Below are 22,116 nucleotides of genomic sequence, written 5' to 3'. Positions count from 1 at the left end.
CCCCTGCTACTTGAGGTACATGGGAAGATCTTCGCTGCAGATGAGTATAGCCGAGACCTACAAGAATCTTTCCAAAAGATTAAGGATGCTATCTCTATCTCAGCAAAGGCAAAAGGCTGCTGACAAGCACATAAGAGACCAAGCCTTTAAAGAAAATGATTGGGTCTTACTCAAATTTTCCAAGCCTCGATTAAGGCACACGACAGGCAAGAATCCTACGGCACACCAAAAGTACTATGCTAAGTTAGCAAAAAGGTACGATGGTCCCTTCCAGATTCTTAGGCCAATCAATGAGATGGCCTATCAACTCAAGTTGCCCAGCCATTGGCTCATACACAATGCTTGTCATGTGAGCCTATTAAAGCCTTACAAAGGAGAGCCACCTCAAGAACCTGCTATTGAAGACCTACCGAAGATCAAGGACCAAGAAGAGGTGATGCAGCCCGAGTCCATCCTTCGGCATGAAGACAAGGTCCTAAGAGACGATAAGACTATTCGATGATACCTTATTAAGTTTAAGAATTATCCTTTTGAAGATGCTAGATGGATGCAAGGCATACAATGAAAGGATAACCTAAACCTTGTCAATGCTAACAATGATTCCCAAGAATAAGCAAATGTACAAATGTTAAAAATGAACAAAGTTTTTGTCTTATAAGACTCTCTTTTTCTTTATTGTGCACAAATGTGAAGTAGTATGAATGCTTAGATCAAGTTTGCGGAGATGACGTCTCCCAAACACCAAGTAGAGCTTGTCACTTTACTATGGAAGATTGATACGACTAATGTGCAGACATGCTTGCGGCGGCAGCTTAGGCTCTCAAGCGCCAAATGGGCTAGTCATCCATTCTGGAACAATGTCGTAGGGTAACATAGGGATCCTCTACCCGCTAGAAAAAGGACTAATGAATATGCTTTATCTTCTCTACCCAATAGTCGAGGACGACTATGATTTCAAGAGAGAGGTAATGTCATAATAACTATCTAATTCTCTTAAATGATTTTCTCATGTTAAACTGATCATTTAATATGGGGAAGTGCCAGGGGAGAAAAAGCTAGAATATTGGTTAAGCTGGCAGACCGGCCACACTAGGGATCCAAAGGAGGGAAAATAGTGATCCAAAGGGGGGGGCATCTGCGAAAGAGCTATGTGCAACAATGGGCTCCAAAGACCTTAGAGTTCAGCCCATTAAGACTTCCAAAATGCTAAGGTTCCAAAATTCAAAGGTTGTGTCCAATAGTCAAAGGCTTAGGAAATTGGATGCTTTGTGTGTGTCCCAAATAGTCTTCACAAACTCCTACATAGGAGGGGGCAAGACCATGAAGTAGGGGATGAGAGAGAAACACACACTCTCACAAGCTTCCTTTGTACACAAGGGGAAAGAGGGACACATGTCAGCTCCCTAGGCCACATGCCCACAAGATGTACTCAAATCCTATTGGATGGCCTTGGAGGTGGACCAATGAGAATTAGGCTAGAGTAAATCTAGTTTAATTAAATTAAAAACACTTAATAAAAGAACCAATAGGAATTAAGCTCTCTAGAAGACTATTGGAGAGTCTCCCAAGGGGTCCAATGAGCATTCAACAGCACAATGGCTTGCCTGATTCCCATTGGCCAGGAGGCAAAGGGGTCCAATGAGATCTTAATTGCATTTATTAATTATCTAAAGCTCTCACAAAAGGGGAAAGGGGGACACATGTCAGTAGGCTATCACTTATGCTCCTGAAATCCTATTGGCTAAGCCTGGGGAGGTCCAATGAGGTGCTAGTAAGAGCAATTAGCAAGAGGGGTCGACCAAGAGAGAGTGGTCGACCCCCTCTCTCTCTTGGTCGACCCCTCTCTCTCTTGGTCGACCCCTCTTGCTAATTGCTCTTACTAGCACCTCATTGGACCAAGAGAGAGAGGGAGCTCATGTGTAGAGTAAGAAGACTCTCTCTCTCTCTCTCTCTCTTTTCAAGCTTTAATGGAAAGCTTATCACCTACTCCAAGCTTGTGAGAAGTGAGACCTACACCAACAACTCTTGGCTTTGCGATGCAAATCCAACCAAGAGCCAAGCTTCAATGCATGCTCATCTCCTCTATCATGCTAATTACTAAGCCAAGCTATGCTAATATGAGTGATTATGTGAGGAGACGTACATCTTTCTTGTAAGACTACTCGTTCTTCATCTCAATCTACTCTCATACCCCGCTAGCTCTCACCATCTTCGAAGGTGTGTGAGGTCTTGTGTTAACCCTCGTGGCTCACGGACACCCTATCACCTACGACGGACGTTGTAACCTACGGCGTACGTTGTATTATTTACTTGTAGAGTCAGGTACCGGGCTTGTCGGTCCAATAGGAAAAGGGTAAGAGTGATCGCCGATGAGAGGCGCACTCTAACTGGAACATTCAAGGGATTAGTTGGCTAAGCATGGGCGCCCAAGTGTGAATGGGGTGAGCTCATATAAAAGTCAACTAAACCTAAAATTCACTCATTCTCTTATTTGTGCAATAGAAGAGTGCTCTTGCTCCATCTCCATCTCCATCTTCTTCTTCTTCACCTCCTTGTGTGTGTGTGTGTGTATGTGTGTGTGTGTGTGTGTGTGTGTGTGTGTGTGTGAGAGAGAGAGAGAGAGAGAGAGAGAGAGAGAGAGAGAGAGAGAGAGAGAGAGCATTGCGGCGGCACGGCGGCGGTGAGGCGGTTGAGCATGGCATAGCGGCGTCTCCTTCTTCTTCGCGGTGAGGAATCCTCCACGGCAGGAGCATAGAGCGGTGAGTGACACACCATTGCCCTCTTTTGAGCTTACTAGTTAAGCTAGTTGTGTGCTTGGAGCCGTCTGTGGCTCTCACACAGTGTTAGGCAATTCCCTTGCTTCGACAGTGCGGCAAGGAGCGCACATTTTTGGCGCCGCTGCCGGGGAATAGCCCTGCACTAAGCCCAAGAGGCACTTTGTGCTTCTCCTATGAGTTGTTTGTAGTAGGAAAGAAGAGGAAGAGGAAGAGGAAGAGGAATGAGTTATTTTTCTGCAAATTGTTAATTTCTGTATTGTCTGCAAGTTCTGTGATTTCTGCATAATGTTGTGTTTTTTGTTTGCACACAGTCTTTGCACAATTAGTAGTCGTTAACTTGTTCGCAGTGAATGAATAAGTAGGTAGACAATTAGCAATTTCTGTTTGCACACAGTCTGTACATAGTTTTCTGTCAAGGTTTGCCTGCACAGAGTCTTTGCACAGTAAGGTAGTGAGTGAGAGAGGAAGTAGGTGGACAGTTAGCTCACTGTCAGTAAGCAGTTAGCAGAGTGGTTAACAGATTAGTTAGTAGATTAGTTAGTGGTTAGCAGCACTGTTAGTAAGTAGATAAGGTAGTGAGCTGTGAGCTGTGGACAGAGAGGTTAGGTAGGTGTTGACAGTGTGTGTGGCCAAGAAAGGGGCACCTAAACCGCGCGCGGACGTCACCAAAAAAAATTAAAAAATAATAAATTAAAATAATTAAAATAATCGTTATTTAAGCGTGAGTGACTGGGGGGCTACACTAAAATTTTGATCGAGATCGGGAAGCCCAAGCCCAAGCCAAGGCCTTAGTCCTCAGTCTTCTGATATATACTAGACTCACTCTTATATATATACCCTACCCCCTCAAGAGGGAATGAGAGCATGTGGGGCAAGTCCTCCACTCTCCTCCCTTCTCTTCCCACTTGCACCCTTAGACTTTCTAATTTGGGCCTAGTTCCCTACTAGAAATTGACGGTTTTAGGGATTCCGAGGGCATAAAGTGACCAAACGGAGGGCTGTATAGCACGGCACGTCCCTCTGATCGAGACGCTCGTTTTGAGCTATCATACGTTCTATTCTATAGCTGGGTCAGAAAAAAAGGACCAAAAAATTTAAAAAAAAATAAATAAGAAAAGACTTGGGTTGCAAAACACCCAAAAATACTAGGTGAGCAGCCTTCACGGGCACTCACTGACACTTCTAGGGGATCCAAGTCATATGAACCTACGCTCTGGACGAGTGTTAGAGCACGAGCATATTGGTAGTGCCTCCATTTACGAGGGCACCCATTATTCCTCCACCCTAGGTTCTGGACCTTCGGCCGGGACTCAAGGTAGCGCGACCCAAGATCCTCATATTGCGTTTAGTGATTCTTCCTCTGACTACGAAGTCATGGAGGGGTATCCTACACCAAACCCTGATAGTTCAAGTCAAAACATGCATGCCATGGGCCCACGGCCCGGGTCGAGCGTGTTTAGTCGCTTAAAAGAGACCCTTAGTAGAGCTACTCGCTCCGAACATGCGGTTAATGAAATAAATGAAGGGAGTGGGGAAGTAAATTCGTCATTCATGCCTAAAATAGACCCTATGCTTCTTGAGAGTGTGCATGTGAATGTTCCATCCACTGCACCTCCTTATCCTTTAGGACTATCTCCCTCTGAGGTTCTACTACCCGATGGTAGGAGTCTTGCCGAAGTACAAGAGATCGAACGCTATATGCAAGCAACAAGGGAGAGGGAAATTGAGAACCTACGAAGGCTAGAACAAAGTCGAGCCCTGAAAGCAAAGGCTCCTATGACAACAATCATGCAAGCCGAGCAACCGAGTGCTCCCAAGGTAGCAGTCACGGAGGGGCAAGCGATGAGGAGCAATAATGCTCCCACTTCGAGGGAAACCTCCAGCACGCCAGGCCTAGATGGGATATTCCTAAACAAAAATTGGGAGTATGACCTACAAGCAGAAGCTTTAACTGATCAGTACACAGGACACACCTATCATGTGGGTTGGTTAGATGTTCTACAATCCACATCGGGTGCTACTAGCATAGATGAGCAACAACAGAAAGTCTGTGATGTCCTCCATAGGATTGTCGAGTTAGAAAGACAGAACACAGGGATCAACATGCCTTCAACAGGCCTAATGAGATTCTTGGATACAGGAAAGGCCAACCAACCAACCCTATCACAAATGGAGACTCCCTCAGTGAGCCCCATTGATCCTCCATATGTTGTTTCGCCAGGAGCCTCAGTACAATCTGAGCCCACAAGTGGCAGCTTTACCTTCCCAGATCTAGCTCATCTTTCTCTTAATGACACTACGGCTACCATGCATATCCCAGTGGTGAGCATGACAAGAAGTACACCATGGAGTTCATTTGTTAATACTGCACCGATGCCTAGTAGCACAGTGCCCCCAACTATACCTACATGTATGTATCAATCATGTGCACCTGTCGTACCTCAGCCTCATGTAGCTCCTACACCTCCGATTATTCCAAGAGCTTACAATCCACAATGGCATTATCCAATCTCTTATACAAGTGGATTCATGCCATTTAATAATAACATGCCATATCAGGCACCCCCTATGCCTAGGGCCATGCCTGTAAACTTTGGACCACCGTCTGGTACACCACCATACGAAATATGGGACCCAAGAGCCACACGTATGCCAAGGCCAAGGCCAACTCCCATATCACATGTGGTTCCAAGAGCACAAACACCCATTATACCTGCTCAAATAGGAGATTTGGCAGCATTTGCTCAAACTATTGGTCGCTCTATTGCGGAAAACATGCGCAGTGCACCTAATAGAGAGCCTAGGAGTAAGGCAGTTCAAGTAGCTAAGCTCACATAGAAATTCAGTGGAGACGGAGATGCTAGAAAGAATATGGAAGTCTTTGAACATGTGTGCAATTCCTTGGAAGAGCACAATGAGCTACATAAGTGTAAGGCTTTGAGTTTGACCCTAAGTGGAAAGGCTGGAGATTGGTATAGAACCTTAAGAGTAGAAGAGAAAACGATCTACTCTACTCTTATGAGATTGTTCTTGAAAGAGCACATACGAGAGGGAGTACTTTGGGGTGTAGCCTCTCAGCTCTAGAAAGCCCAATGAGAAGACGGTGAATCCGTGAGAGACTTCATTAGTCGCCTAAAGAATTTGAGTTCTCGATGCAATCCCAACGAGCGATTCATCAACAACCAATTTCTCGATAGATTCATTAGGGGACTACGACATGAAAGTATCTATAATGGCCTAGTCATTAGAGGTATCACTACTTGGGAAGCAGTCACCATGAATGCAATCCAATTGGAGGATAATTTAATGATTGCAGGAGAAAGAGTGTCTGCCGAGCCGAAGTCTAGTAGCTCGCAAGCGTCAGGGCATGAGCCAATGAAGATAAAGCCAATCGTGAAAGAGCAAACGATATCTGAGATGACTTTGGCAGATCTCACCAAGGCCATCCAAGAAAGCCTTAGGGGTAATCGTGCTCCACAAAACACTCATATGTGTCCAAGAAGGGAGCAACAATGGTGCTCAATTTGCTTGGGATCACATACTACGAGTGAATGCCCTACTTTCAGAGTAAATTTTAACGGGACTTGTAACGCGTGTGGTAGGTATGGCCATCAAGCGAAAGATTGCCTAATGCTTAAACGCATCATGGAAAATAGACCGCCTATAGCTTGGGCAGACTCACCTCGAGTTCCTACATTGATGCCTACCCCACCCATGGAGCAACAGTTGCCATTACAACACATGGTCCCTAGAACCCAAAATGTGGTCCAAACCACACCGTTGCCACCTCCAGTGCTAGGACCGCAACCCCCTCATCCAAGAGTTACACCTATGAACCAAATAGGTTGCGAGTCATCTAGTACTTATGTAGATTGCGAAGAGGACATAGACTCTAGTATCACCTATGGAGTCGACATGCTTGAGGAGTGTCCCATGTACTATATGGAAGACCATTGGGGACAAATCAAACCGGTATATCAAGCTACTGCGCTAGCAGCAAGAGGCCAAAACATTAATAGTTTTGCCAGGAGACCACCTCTTCAGTGCTACGAATGTGGTGGACCACATCGAGTAGCTGAGTGCCCCATTAGAGTGCAAAAGAATGCTGCACTAATGCAAACAAGTCAAGGGAGTGCATTGGCAATGCCAATACTCACTTGTAATCGTTGTGGCATAGATCATTTGATCGCACAGTGTCCTAACAATCCAAACGCACCGAAAATCACACCATTGAACTTAATAGAGATTGTTGATGGGACACCACCAACTATAAACATAGTACCAGTGAATGCACTCACACGGTCGATGCTCCAAAAGCAAAATTACATCCTCGAAGAGAGAGATGCTGCATCCATTGGCCGAGCGAGAAAGAAGAAAACACGAAGAAAGAAATCCCTTAATGCTTCTAGCTCAAAACCTAGTTCAAAGACTAACATAGGGACATGAGAGGATCCCGTGTATATAAATGACCCTGAGGATGACTCAGATTCGATAGAGACCACGGAGACCAAAACAGTTACTACAAAGGAAAAAGCCAGTGAGGAGGATCATGAGAGGGAATTACGACGAACACCAAAAGAGTATTCAAAGTTAAACCACCCAGTTGCGAACCCCCAAGATAAGCCACGAGAGACAAAAAATGAGGATTGCAAGAGAAAGATTGGAACCTATCCAAACCCAACAGTGGAAATTGAACGAGTCCAACAACTGAGGGGTTTGGTGGAAGAAACTCAACGAAAATTAGAACCTAAACCCAAACATATCCAGATGTCGGACACAGTGTTTCCCACACAAGTTCAACCTCACAAGAACTATAGGCCGTTAGCTATACCCAGTATCATTCGGGAAGAGAGTGAGGGTAGGACATCTGAAAGTGGACACACACCTTTCCTACTAGAGAGAATGTTTGGTGAGGGAATGCCCAACCCCCTTGAGGAAGTGGAGATTCCATCTTCACCATTCTCTTGTCATGGTCCTACGTCCCACAAGATGCCATTAAATGTTGCCAAGATGATGGATTTCATGTCCTCAGAAACACGTACGACTATCATATCTAAGTTATACGGAGATCCAGAATTATTCCTAGCACTGCGAGCGCTTCTCAATGGAGAATTACAGGCCGGATTACCACAGTTTGCACATATGAACAAACCTGACTTGGTAATGAATGATGAGGAACATTTAGCACCACCATCTGACTTAGCGGGACATGAATCTGTAATTGAAATACCCGTTAACAAGTTGGGGCAATACTTTGAAGGTGATGAATCTAATGCTACTCTACCAATCACTACTAAAGGATTAACTGTAAAGGGGGTCCTTGACGGTGGTGCGGGAGTCAGCATGGTGACAAAGAGTTGTTGGGAGTCTATGGGGAGACTTCACCTTGAAGCCACAAGCGTAGTGGTAAAAATGGCTAATGGATCTATTGTTACGCCTATTGGAATGCTAAAGGATCTCAGGATCAAGGTCTTGGGACATAAGGTAAGGCAGACTTTCATTGTTATGGATTTTTCCAAGCATCCTATGTCATTTGAGATGATCTTAGGGCGTCCATTCATGAGGGAAGCAAAAATGGTGCATGGCTGGTCCAAAAACCACGTCTACTTACAGTTCCAAGACTCTGTCATTCGAGTTGATCTTTTAAGTGGTCGAACGCATCCTCTAGGAAATAAATTCATCATTGATAATCGATCAGACACAACAATTCACTCAGCTCCATTACAATATTGTTACACGTGTAACGAAGACACGGATATTGGGGAGAACTCTCCTTATATGGATATCCTACCCGGAATGGCTGAGTCAGACAATGTCGATTGGGTACACCTAGCGGCAACTATAGATACATGGGGAGCTAGAGGAACAACCTGGGTAACACCAGATGGGGAAGAGATACCACACATTGCACCAGTAAACATGTTAGGTGTAGCGCATGTAACATCCGATGATAAGAAAGAGGCACACCTACCTGAGAGTGAAACTGATGATTCCTCAAAGGCTTCAGGCCAATACACATCAGAAACGGAATCTCAGGGGGAAATGGATTCAGAACCTGAGGAAACATCGAGTGAACCAAGTATAGAAACTAAACACTCAAGGCCTAGTACGACCGTCTATGGTAATTTATATGAGAGTGAAGAAGATACAAGCGAAGATCTATCAGGCGAGTCGAGTTCAAACATTTACCAAAATCAAAACCTTAACAAGAAACAAAGGTCATATAAGAGACGACGATATCGAGCAAATGTGAGAGCTAGGATAAACAAGGAAAGATCTATTGCAGAATGGCTTAGCTATCTAGGGGCATGTGATGCTCATCGAAAGCTAGTAGACAATTGGGGTGAACATCTCCATGGTGTCATGTGGTGCAGCCCGCGACCCATTGACCTCGCTCAATTGGAGGTTACAGAGCCGAAATTGAGTCGAACTATAGGAAGACGTCAAAACCGAGAGTTAGCACAACAAAAAAAGGAAGCAGAACTAAAAGAAAGGTCTCTGTCAGGACAAGAGCCTGCTGACTTACATACGACTCCTGAACATTTTAAATCTTATACCACGGGGGAGCGAAAGGTTGTGTATGCCAAAGCCCAACGAATATCTACCAATGGAAGCAGTGGAGTCTATGATGGTCCAACGGTAGTTAAAGAGATAGAATTAGCAGAACCAGGTGAGGAGTCTAAACCAGTCTTTATTGCTCAAGACCTTACCGAAACTGAAGAGGCTGTACTTAAGGAGCTCCTCAAGGAATACAAGGATATCTTTGCTTGGACATATCATGACATGAAGGGCGTTCCACCTTCTGTGGTGCAACATACAATTCCCATGATCAACATTGCTAAACCCGTCCAGCAATGACCCTATCCAATGAATCCTAAGTATGCCAAAATTGTACAAGAGGAGATTGAAAAACTTATCCAATGTGGATTCATATACCCTATTGAGCACTCAGAATGGGTTTCTCCAATAGTCATTGTGCCAAAAAAGAATGGGAAACTAAGAGTGTGCGTGGATCTCAAGAAAGTTAATGCAGCCACTAGGAGAGATCATTATCCCTTGCCATATTCAGAACATGTGCTTGAAAGAGTTGCGGGCAAGGAAGCTTATAGCTTTTTAGATGGGTACTCTGGTTACAATCAAATCACAATTGCATTAGAGGACCAAGCTAAAACTGATTTTATCACAGAGTTTGGAGTGTTTGCATTTCATGTTATGGCTTTTGGCTTAACAAATGCCCGTGCTACATTCCAACGATTAATAAACACTGCGTTTAAAGAATTTCTAAGGGAGTTTTGTGAAGCTTTCCTAGACGACCTTTGTGTTTATTCTTCTTGGGAGAAGCATTTGTTATATCTACGAAAAATATTTGAAAGGTGCAGATTTTATCGCATCTCATTGAACCCTTTCAAATGCCAATTTTGGGTTAAGCATGGAGCCATTCTAGGGCATATAGTGTCCAAGAACGGGATATCCACAGATGAGAGTAAGATTAAAGCCATTGCCGATTTGCCACCACCTACGAACTATAAAGGAGTTCAAAGATTTATGGGCCATGTTGGTTATTATCGAAGGTTTATTTTAAACTTTTCCGAGATAGCGCGTCCATTGTACAAGCTTCTTATCGAGTTTCACTGGACGGAAGAATGTCATCAATCTTATGAGTTATTAAAGAAGGCCCTAACAAGTGCTCCAATCCTGCGAACACTTGATTGGAATGTACCTTTTCATGTGCATATTGATGCATCAAACTTTGCTATTGGGTGTGTTCTAACTCAACCAGGAGAACATAAATTGGACTACCCTATTAGCTTTGCAAGTCGCCAATTAAATGATGCCGAGATGAACTACACTACTACAGAGCGCGAAGGTCTAGCTATGATTTACGCAGTAAAGAAATTTCGCTATTACCTTCTTGCTACCAAGTTTGTGTTTTATGTTGATCATCAAGCATTGCTATATTTGGTAAACAAGCCGTGTTCCACAGGTCGAATTACACGATGGTTGTTAATTCTTCTTGAGTTTGACTTCACCGTTGTTGTGAGGCCTGGGAGGAAACATGTCATGGCGGATCATTTATCTCGTATCCCTAATGGCGAAGCTCCTACGGGGGTTGATGATGAATTGCCTGATACTCCTTTGTTCATTGTTGAGACAATGCCTGAATGGAGTGAAAAGATTGTTAACTTCTTAGTTAATGGTTTTCCACCCAAAGAGCTGCGAAAAGATATAGCTCGAAAATTAATCAAGGAATGCGAACCCTATTGCTTACTGGCTGGAACTAGGAAAAGATGATGTTCTTAGACGCTGTGCCCGCGAGGATGAGTATTTATATATTCTACAAGAGGCACACATGGGCGTAGCTGGTGGTCACTTTTCAGGAAAGTTGACTGCCCGAAAGATCTTACAGTCAGGCAATTGGTGGCCCACTCTGTTTAAGGATGCATCACTTTTTGCAAAGGGATGTGATGAATGCCAACGCTTCAAGAAGCCACAAAGAAGGGATAGGATGCCTCTACATCCCATCAAGGTAACCCAACCATTTGAAAAGTGGGGCTTAGACTTTGTAGGACCGATTAGTCCGGCTGCACGTAACACGCAATCACGATATATCATTGTGGCTACCGATTATGTAACCAAATGGGCTGAAGCAAAAGCAACACGAAAGGCGGATGCAAAAACAACAGCTAAGTTCCTCTTTGAGAACATTATCACACGTTTTGGATGCGCCTTTGAACTTGTGAGTGACAATGGAACTCATTTTATAAATGAAGTAATAAAAGAACTCACATCAAACTTCATGATATCTCACCACAAGTCGACACCCGATTATCCCCAAGCAAATGGTCAAGCTGAGAGTACAAGCTGAGAGTACCAACAAAACTCTCATCTCCATTTTGACAAAGACAGTTGAGGCTCATCGCACTGATTAGGACCTAAAGCTTACATAAGCTTTATGGGCTTATCGTACTGCGTATAAAGTTGCTATTGATTGCACACCGTTTAAGATGGTGTATGGCCAAGAAGCAGTAATGCCATGGGATTTTGTCATTCCTAGTCTTCGAGTAGCTTCTCAAGAAGCAAGAAGGTTGGGATGGTAACCCCTTAGTGGAGCGATTATATATCCTGGAAAGGCTAGATGAAGAGAGGCAATTAGCTGTGCGAAATGCTCTAGTGGAGAAGGATAGGAGAAAGAAGTGGTTTGATAGCCATTTAAAGGATAAAGACATCAAGGTTGGTGATAAAGTTCTTATGTACGGGGTACGTAATGAAAAGAAGAAATTGAAATACGCTGGTAAGGGACCATATCGACTGTGTGAAATTACCCCGCAAGGTACCATTCGTGTGGAGACTCTAGATGGAGTTGAAACCATTGGATTCCTTAATGGGAGTAAATTCAAAAGATATTATGATCCTCTAAGCCAGGAAGAGTTGCAAGCCATCCATCAAAAGAAGGCTGCCAAGGAACAAGCAGAGCTTAGAAAAATCCAAGCAAGAGTTGAGGCTCGAGAACGACAACAACGTCTTAGACGCCAACGGGAGGCTAATCTGGGAATCACGCAAGCATTTTTTGAGGACACAGATGACGACTCATTAGAATTTGAGCCACCCCTACGATACCCAATTGAGCTAAATAGCCCCTATGGGAAAGTACTATACAATGCCTTATTAGATACAGGAGCTAAACACAATTTGTTATCCTATGAAGTTTGGTGTCAATTAGGGAAACCGACCCTATCCCCGAGTACGATGCAAGTCAAGGGCATTAATAAAAAGAAAACTGCTATTCTTCGAGTCCTTCAGACCCCTGTTGTCTATGACAATGGAAGCATAGTACAGAGGTTTCTAGTCATGCCCGCGGGACCTATGGAAGGCAACGTAAACCTGGGACGCACATGGATGGCAACCAAATGCACTATTGATTGGGATAATGGTAGTGTCACGACGCGACCACCGACTCTTACCCCTATCATTCAAGCGAAGTCACCTACGCTGCAAACTCTAGCAAAGTTGAAGGATAGCCAACATTCACAAGCCAAGGTGGTTAACTCGTCTTTGCCGGCTACCCATGAACCTAGCACTTCAACACTTGTAGTTGCAGCAAGCAATAATATTGCAAGTACTCAACCTGCACGACCTAAGAGTGCATATCAATGGGTCCCCAAGACCTTACTTCCAACTACCTCAACCCTCCCATCCATTTCAAGAAAAAATTTCCCTGGAAAACGAAGAGCGCGCTCTAGGAGAGTCAAGACCAAATCACGATGGATTCCAAAACGACTATTAGAAGCCCAAGGCTACTATGATAGAAATGAGCAAATTTGGGTACCTAAACGTAAAATGTGTCCTTCCCTATCGACAACAAACCCATATGAGTCAAACTGTGTAACGCTAAAGCCAATGGCAGACCGTGGGAAGGGAAAGATCACAGAATGCTACACACCTAGTCCATAGCTAGTTTGGGCTCCAAGGCAAAACCAATTTATTCCACCTAGCTCAAGAAGGGGGGAGTTCCATGAAGCTTCTAGCTCCTCATGTAATACATCCATAGAGGTAAAAGCTTCTACACAACCTCCACCTACAATAGTGGACCTCCATGAAGCTACAAAGGAATCCACACCTTCCAATGTTCAAGAATCACCTGATGAACCACTTCAAGTTCGATCCTGGGAGAGTACCTTACCACCCTTGCAACTCGACAAGGCACCTAAGGTAATAGAATACTACTGGCAAAAATCTTCACCTATAACAACTTGGAACAACCGGTTTCAAAGGGTGACGACATCATTTCAAACGGTATGATCTATCCAAGGAAGGGGGGAGTGTTTGTGGACATCCATTATTCACTTGCTTCCCTCTCAACCTTTCTCCCTGACCTCTTAATCTCCAATCTTAGGGAATGTATACATAAAGCCTTATACTCACAAAAACAAGATAAAAAAGTAAAAGAGCAAGAGCCATAACACAAAATCATAAAAACAAATTATGCACAAGAACACGACCCTTGTAATATTTGCACTCTAACCATCATCTATTTGCGTGTATAGATATGGCTAGTACTCTAGAGTCATCCACTCCTGCCTTGGGTGAGAGGTACCCTCGTTACTTTTCACAAATATTTCACATGGTCTTTCCAGTGCTTGCATGTGAATGGGATTTGATAGGTACGCTAGCATGTGAGAGGAATTTTGAGGAGTTAGAATGGCTGATACGTATCTTGACCACGTCTGATCCATATTTAGTAGAGAGCGTTTCTCCCATTGCACAAGCCTACCCTTTTGACCAAGATGACTATAGGTGTTTAGTGACCTTCTTAGTAAACATGGGCACCTATGATGAAGAAGAAAATTTACAGGACTACACGTATGGCACATATGGTCTCATGGATGATGACTTTGTTTATCTCGACGATGAGGATAGGGGTTTAGCCTTAGGGTTTCCCCCCAACCTCTACAATATCCTATTCCCTTGACTCTCTAAGGGGAGTGCAAATAATTAGGTTAGTGTTCCTTATGTTTTTTGTTGTGTTCAATAAGTGTTGGTACCTTTTCCCACTAATGTGCCTCCTGGAGGTATTCCTTTTGTTTCCTAGTGTGTACAGGAGCGTGTTGCTATTGATAGGATTTGGACCTTCATGGAATCTTTATCTCAACTCACTCTTCAACTCAAGCGCGACCATCGACACAAACAGGTGTTTCTTGTCCATTAGCATTGCCCCTTATCTTTTTTGCCTCTATGATTGTCTGCTTTAATTGTGATTGGTAGCCTAATATTCACCGCATTTGCTTAGTATCAAACATTTAATTCAATGTAATTTTTTGTCATAATCACTTGTCTAGGTTTAAAAATCAAGCAGTCTGACTAAGCTAGTTTGACCAAGTTAGGTGTTAGAGATCTTCTCTTAATACCATGGGGAATGCTTTCCTAATAATCAATGGTTACTTAGGTTCTTAATCCGATTTAGGAAGCATTGTGCGAAATGTACTAGGGCTTTCTAGTGGGCTTGACCCTATTGACCTTTAGCGTAAGTATTATAAAGGGAGTTTACTAGTGTGATGAGCCTGGGGAGGTGTATCAGTGTTATATGACCCCCCAAAGTTACAAAATTAAAATGCTGAAAATGAACAAACAAAAAATCAAAGTGCCACAATGTAAAATCTTAAGCTGGAAGAGAAATCTCAGCTTGATTTGGTACTTCACTCACATGTATTGCCTATGGTACTAGAGCCCTAGAGGTTCCCACTGTGGGCGCTTTTCCTTGAAAAGCAAAAAACCCACGGCATACAAAATAAGCAGACACATCAAAATTGATTCACTGTGAAAAGACCAAAATGTGCGTTCTCAATTTACTTCTCAAAGGCAGGTTGTAGCTAGGGATCCATGGCCTTATCCCTGCCCTCTATCTTGAGGGACCCATGCTCTTAGTCATAGTCCCCTAGACCAACCTTTGTCCTGGCATTACTCCCCCCTTAGAAAATAGTTTTTGTCCCAAAAAAACATCAATGAAAAAATCCCTTCCTAAGAACACCAATGTTGTCTAAACATAAACCTGTATTGGGTCTATTTTTCCATGAGGCTAAATCCAAATCTTATGCTCATACCAAAGTTTAAACTGTTATGGAATGGATTCTGAGAAGTTGGACACTAACACTTATGGTCATGTGTGCGTGATGTAGCAGGTCAAGGTAGCTGAGTCATGGGCAGGTGGCTGAAAGCAGATAGCAGGACATGGAATAAGCCAATAAGAATTAGGGTTTTTAGTTATGTCAATAAAGTCTTTATCCCCAAAGTGGAATGTAAATAGCCTCATTTATGAGTTGTCACTTTTTGGAATTAATATAAATACATGCCTAGAGGAAGCCAGCTCACTCTATGGGGGGGATGATTGTACCCAATGCTCTCTCTCTCTCTCTCTCTCTCTCTCTCTATATATATATATATATATATATATATATATATATATATATATATATATATATATCTCTCTCTCTCTCTGTCATGATATCCTCGGTCTAGAGGAGCGTGTACATAGGTAATAGGTGTGTTGTTGTCATTATGATGGTCCCGCACACAAAAGTGGTATCAAAGCCCTAGCTACGCTTTGATCAACCTCACACAGAGAGGTCTACATATGCAAAGATAAGTGTATTATATGCATCATTATCATTTACAATTAGCTTGACTGATTGTGATTAATTTGCAAGAGATTATTTTAAAAGACTCTCAATTATGATTATGACAACGGTAATCATGAATCTCGTGACTAGCATGAAGACGAGAAGCCTTATTGGGCATGGCAACAAGGAGACATGCGACATGACGAGTAGACAAGATATTACACATGTGAAGCTAAGTAAAGCTTTGAAGTTTAATTACATAGCAAGTTTATGGGATTTGTTAACCTCGATGAGATGTTATGGAATAGGGTCCTTTAAACGACCCTTGTAATCCAAGTTTATCTATTTCAATACATACATTGCACCCAAATCTTATTTATTTCAATATGTATAAATTGAGCTTGAAGCCCATAGAGACGGCAAGACCCACGGATAGTTTAAACTCGAGAAATCAGCAATGGCGCTAGAGGGATCCATGTGCCATTGGTGTGTACCATAGAGCCAGCTGCTTCATGTTCAGAGTCCCATTTCAAGAAGCGAGAGGGGTCTCTCTCTCCCACCTTTGTCACGCACAATTTCATTGTGCACTACTCAGACTCCCAGCAAGCACGCGTCTCGTCGCAGCACCAACCCTGTTTGCTCTCACCCCCGTCATGCTACGTCCCCCACTCTTCTCTAGACTACTCTCTCTAAATGAGAGCCATTCACTGCTCCTCCCACTCTCTCTAACTCCCTTTTGCATGGCAGCACCCAGTACATGAGTCCTTGTCTCTCTTTTTGGCATTCCCTCTCCCTCTCTTCTTTCAGTTAATCGCCACCCTATCATTTCCCACCTTTCGTTTGTTGCATGTGCTACTTGAAGCACTCCCGTCCTCCTTTTCTCAACCACTTTTGCCCTTCACTTTCTCATGCACCTCTCCTTCACTACAACACACTGCGGTACTTCTCTGTCTAGCCGCCTCAAGCCACCAACAACTACCACTACACTCAGACTCTCTCTCTCTCTCTCTCTCTCTCTCTCTCTCTCTCTCTCTCTCTCTCTTCTGCTGCCATGCACGTTGAGTCTCTCTCCCTCTTTACAGGTGGTTCCTTCCTGTCCTTGCCTACCATAGCACCCCACTCTTGCCACCTTGAAACCCCCCTCCCCCCCCCCCCCCCCCACACACACACACAAACACACACACATAGACACCTTGCAGCGCGGCACCTGCGCCATTTTTGCCCTCTCGCCACCTTGGCGTGCACACACACACACACACACACACACACCCTGCAGCGTGGCATCTGCGTTATTTTTCCCCTCTCACCACCTTGGCGTGCACGCGCGCACACACACACACACACACACTATAGCGTGACTTGCGTAACCAAAAAAAAAAAAAAAACCAGAGACCTTCATCACATTTAACCATAACAAAAAAAAAAATCCTCATGTGCTAATATCCTATGTGAATAGGACCTATGGGGGTTTCTATTCTAGGAGTGCAATAAAGGGTTCATACGTATAACAGTGAGGGTTGTCTATATAAGGGTGGTTGGCTATGTGCTAAGAGCCTATGTGAATAATACCTATGGGGGTTTCTATTCTAGGTGTCATAAAATCTAATATCTAACTAACCCAAATGATTTTCTCATATTAAACTTATCATTTAATGTGGAAGAATAAACGGGAACAAGAGCTAGAATATAGACATGTGCTTATGTTCCTATCTCGACACGGGGCCAAAGTCAATGGGTCCAAATGAGAGATGGTGTGTCAAAGAGTAATGCTAGCTAATAGAGCTTGAAAGACCTAGAGTTAGAATATAGACATGTGCCTATGGACCTATCTCAACACGGGGCCAAAGTCAATGGGTCCAAATGAGAGATGGTATGTCAAAAGTAATCCTAGCTAATAGAGCTTGAAAGACCTTATGGTTAGCTTTATTAAAGACCTCCAAAGGTTAGTGTTAAAAGTACTTAGACCTAGGACCTTAGGCAAGCTAGGGTTGTGCTTGAGGTGGGAACCCGGCCCAAGCTTGAAGTGCTTGTCGTGCTTGCTGACTAAGGTGCTTGAGGTGCTTAATGACTAAGGAGCTTCATGACTAAGGTGCTAGAGGGGATTAAGGTGTTCTAAAAAGTCAAAGCAAGGCCTACAAAGGAGGGGGCAAGCCATGAGAGTAGGGGATGGGCTTGAGTGTCCACTCCCTCATCCAAAGGGCACCCCTTGATCAAAGAGGCAAAAGGGACACATGTCAAGCCCCCAGCTAGGTTGCCCTCATGGTGTGCCTAAAGCCTATTGGTTGACCCTTAAAGGGGTACAATAAGGTTTTAGCCAATTAAATTAATTATTTATGCATTTATCAAGTTATTTCTCTCAAAGGGGGAAGGAGGATACTTGTCTTTATGCTAGCATGGTTGCTTGATATGCACTATGCATGTGATTGGTTAGGCTTGTAGGGGACAATCAAATGCAAGCATGAGCTACAAGGAGGGGTCGACCAAAGCAAGATGGGGGTGTGCTTGGGGGGTATACTCTCTCACACACACACTCAAGCTCATTCTCACTTGGTGAAAGTGCGAGAACTCCAAGCTTGTTGAGAAGTTAAGAGCCTACACCAACACTCTTGGCTATGGAATGCAAATCCAACCAAGAGCCATGCTTCAATGCTTAATCTTGCCATCTTCTCCATCTTCATTACTATGTTATTATGCTATGCTAAGCAAGAAGAGTGATGGTAAGTGAGGAACTATTTCTTTCTCATATGAACGTTTCTTCTTCCTCTTCCCTACCCTCATTCCCTACTAGCTCTCTCCACCTTTTAAGGTGTTTGAGGTCTTGGGACTGAAGTCGGGGATAAGTTAATGCTTTCATTTAGCTAAGTTACAGGCATAATTGTGGTGCATGAAGCTCTCTATCTTCATTGCACCATCAAGGTCTTAAGGAACACAAAGCTTGTATTGTATCAAGTCTCTCATTATGGGAGAAATTATAATACAAAAGCCTTTTGGGACTGGCTCCACATAAATCCGGTCCTCAACTATTGTCAAGTTCTCTAATTCTCTCTCTTGCAAAAGTATTGTTCATGCCAAGTTAATTAAGTATAATGGTTATGTTGCTACATCTAACTAAGTTCACCATCTATGTTCTCAAATTAGTCTCTTAAAAATGCTAACTATAGTCTCTTAATTCCACTATTCTCAATGTTCATAGGCCATTTCCATTACATTGGTATGAGAGCTATTGGTTTCTCTTTTCTTGCTTAAGAAGAGAGGTCCTTAAGTTGTCCATGAAAGGTTGGACCTGTTCATTGCAATAGGGTAAGTGGGATAGGGATCTATTATCTTGGTTGAAAAGGACTTAGTTCGAGGTACACCGTCGGGAACTATAATCTTAATATGGAGTCTCTCGGTGCTTGCCTTTGGCTTAACCATTATTGAGCTACTAGCAAGCTCAATAAAAATCACAATCAACCGAGCAATGTTAGACCCTCTCCACTAGTCTTTGCAATCAACAGTCTCTAAACCACGGGTGTGGTTGCTTGAGAACTAATTTTCAAAGGTAAAGAAGAATAGAGACTAAGGTTTTTGAGGGTACCAAAGCACAAAGTAATTTATACATAAGTTTAATTAGCATGGCTAACAATAACCAAGAGAGTAGAATGAATATTGACAACTTTGATTTTGCACATGAAGGTGCTAATGATGATTCCCCCATGTTTGTTAATTAACGTGTTACTAGGTTGTAACAAGCTATGGGAAACCCTCCTTTGCAAGCTGAAGTTACTCAATAACTTTGTGCTTATGGGATTTTCCTTCCTCTCCAAGAGAAGAGAGAGCTGAGGAGGCCTCTTGATGAGACTCCTAGAAGAAGACTCTCTCCCATACGAGAGGAGGAATCCAAAGAACGAGAAAAAAGTGAATCACTAAGTTCCTCTAAAGACGTGGCTCCACAAAGACGGTGGTCTAGACAATCACCAACTCCTCCCAAGAGGAAACAGTCAAGCCATAGTCCTTATCCTCGTTGTCGGGGGTTTAAGTGTTCAAAGATGAGCTGAGACAGCGGGCTCCTAGCTGTGAGAAAAGTGAGGAGAGGAAGAAGCACCATACCGTACAATAGACCATTAGTTGCCTTGAAATAATATTATTTATGAAAACATAAGGATATGCTAACATGAACAAGAAAAGATACACAATGACCAAGCGGCACCGTTATCGGCACCACAATGTAATTAAGTTGTAGAATATGAAGTTTAAACTCCCTTACAACGGGTTAACCCAGATGATTATAGATAAATAGAGAAATTAGCCAAGGGAGATACGTAGAGGAAGTGTAAGCTTTCTCCTTGATCTTGCTCTCTCCGCTCATCAATATCTCTCAACAACAACCAAAATGGCTAATTTTTTTTTTGGCTATATTCCCCTCTGCTTGTTTTTTGGTAAGTATCCTTATTGCGTGTTGAACTGCTCCTTTTGTAGAGCTCCGGACACTTGTCCTTGCATTGCATGTGGAACTTCCCCTTAGGGGGGGTGACCTGTGTGTGTGTGTGTGTGTGTGTGTGTGTGTGTGCGCGTGCACTTTATACACAACGGGGAGGGCCCCTTGCACTAGCGATATCGCTTGTGGGGCTCCCCCTTTCCTTCAAAAAATGTTTGGGCCCTTAGGGCGCGGGACCGAATCTCCTTAGACTGCCATGTCATCAGCGACTACGCCCCACTACCCACCAGGCGCCACCAGTTGACTGCCGCACCGTGCAAGAGCCCCACCAAAAGGCGTTAATTTCCCACCAAGCACTCAAATAAGAGGAGAGCACCTAATGGGTATGTAGGGTGTGCTCAATGGCGCGCGGGTATAATTCTTTCTTTCACTAAATCGTCCCTGCGTGTCGTAATGCCACTTCAAACACCATGCACAAATTTTGTCTTCTTTATAGTCACGCTGCCAACACCCTTCTTTCCACGAATCACCATGCCCTGCTCACCCTGAACAACAAGATACTTTGCGCCACCAATGAATAAACCTCACTGAGCAAGTTCACCCCCGTCACTATTGAAAGCATTCACTTCGCCACAGTCTTGATCTCAGGGAACTTGCTGATGGCAGCCCATACAGAGCCATCTAGGCCGATGATAGCTACAGAAGCGAGGGTATTGCCTGTGGGAAAGGCGCACATGAGATGGTCGTCGACATAAGCATCCCAAGACAAAGCTGCTGACTGCGAAGGTAGAGAACCCAAAGAAGAGAGGAGCCTGAGAAGAAATGCAAAAGATCGATCTCCTCCCCAAACCCGAGTGGGGATCAAGCCTGTAGATCACTTCAAGTACTGCAATTCTAATCAACAAAATCCCAGCTATGACCATTTCAAGAATACTCTCTTTTAGCATTAACAAGGTATATTTTTGACCCTTTTTAGTCGCATTTAACATTTTTTTAGCTTAAAGTTGGCTTGTTATCAAGCCCTGGCCACTGACACTACATACATAGATTTCAAAGAAGCTTATTTTGCCTCCTTCTACTCACTTTCCCTTCATGAAAACGGAGCTGCACGACATCCACCCCCTCTGAACCTGCACAGCCTCTGGTCTGTGCCAGCAGGTCTTCAATCTTGCATCTGCTATAAGCACTCAAACTGCTTGCCATCCAGCTCAGATAGCTGGTAAGTACATGTAAAACAAAATAAGGCTTAATCCCTATCACCAATGGTCTGGCTTAATCATTAGGTAGCTGTCCCTTGCAAATCTTTGAACCGTATTTATCATATCTCCAAAGCACTCAATTATGAAAAGCCTGTTTAGTCAACCTCGCTAGACTCAAGTGCTCCAGTTAATTATGCACACAGCTTGACCGTCAAGCTCAATTCAGGGAACTCTGTCAAGCTCAAGTATGCCTTAGTCTGTCTGCACATGGAATGGCATCAAGTACTTCTTCTCAAGTTCTGGCAATAGAACCAACTCAAAAGATGTAAAGATACTTCATCAATTGTCCAAAGAAGTCAATTGAAAGCTAGCCATGTAAGCTAACTAACCACAATACCCAAATTTACTCCTTTATAACATAAATCCAAAAACAAAACCTAGTGCCAAATAACCTGCTACAAGAAAATAAATGATATCCTTGAATTTTCAAGTTGCACGTCAATAGCCCCCAGGATCAAATGGGATAATAAGAAATTGCCCCAATAGTGGAGCATCATAATATCCACACGAGCATACACTTCTTGTATCATTCAACTTCAAGCATTTTT

General features: G+C 43.4%; 1 pseudogene; it reads left to right on the top strand.

Moving 5' to 3' along the window:
- The window catches only part of LOC147458073 (uncharacterized), a 29,693-nt pseudogene extending 8,026 nt beyond the window's left edge, over window positions 1-21,667 (top strand).
- Window positions 21,668-22,116: the final 449 nt, after the last annotated feature.

This window comes from Adiantum capillus-veneris, chromosome 5 (assembly GCF_014529385.1).
Source record: "Adiantum capillus-veneris isolate H3 chromosome 5, ASM1452938v2, whole genome shotgun sequence".
In the NCBI taxonomy this organism is placed as follows: domain Eukaryota; kingdom Viridiplantae; phylum Streptophyta; class Polypodiopsida; order Polypodiales; family Pteridaceae; genus Adiantum; species Adiantum capillus-veneris.
Note: the sequence above shows the minus strand (reverse complement) of the source record. Positions and strands in the feature narration are given on the sequence as shown.